General features: G+C 26.3%; 1 protein-coding gene across 2 annotated transcripts in view; it reads right to left on the reverse strand.

Annotated features, from left to right (window-relative positions):
• LOC119589277 (myosin heavy chain, striated muscle-like) overlaps positions 1 to 285 on the reverse strand; it is a gene marked incomplete in the record, with an annotated part of 11977 nt that overhangs the window by 7843 nt on the left and 3849 nt on the right.

The raw sequence follows: 285 nt of genomic DNA on the forward strand, positions 1-285 counted from the left end.
CTGTATCAAGGGCTATAAGATTCATCATTACAAGTACGTGCAAGAGAGACAATGAAAGTCTGAAACGTTATTAGAACATGATAAGAAGTGAAACACATAGATATGATAGAAAATGCAGGTATTTATAATTTGTCTAATTAAATAGCCATTCCAAATTATCAGTTTGCATTTATCTTAAGAAAAAAAAATTCAGAAATAAAAAATGATTTAAAAACAAAAATTAAGTATTTCAATTTCAGAAAAAGATATGAATGAGATGTATTAGACCAGTCTCGACTATTTAAA

The sequence above is a fragment of the Penaeus monodon genome, chromosome 25 (assembly GCF_015228065.2).
Source record: "Penaeus monodon isolate SGIC_2016 chromosome 25, NSTDA_Pmon_1, whole genome shotgun sequence".
NCBI classification, from domain to species: domain Eukaryota; kingdom Metazoa; phylum Arthropoda; class Malacostraca; order Decapoda; family Penaeidae; genus Penaeus; species Penaeus monodon.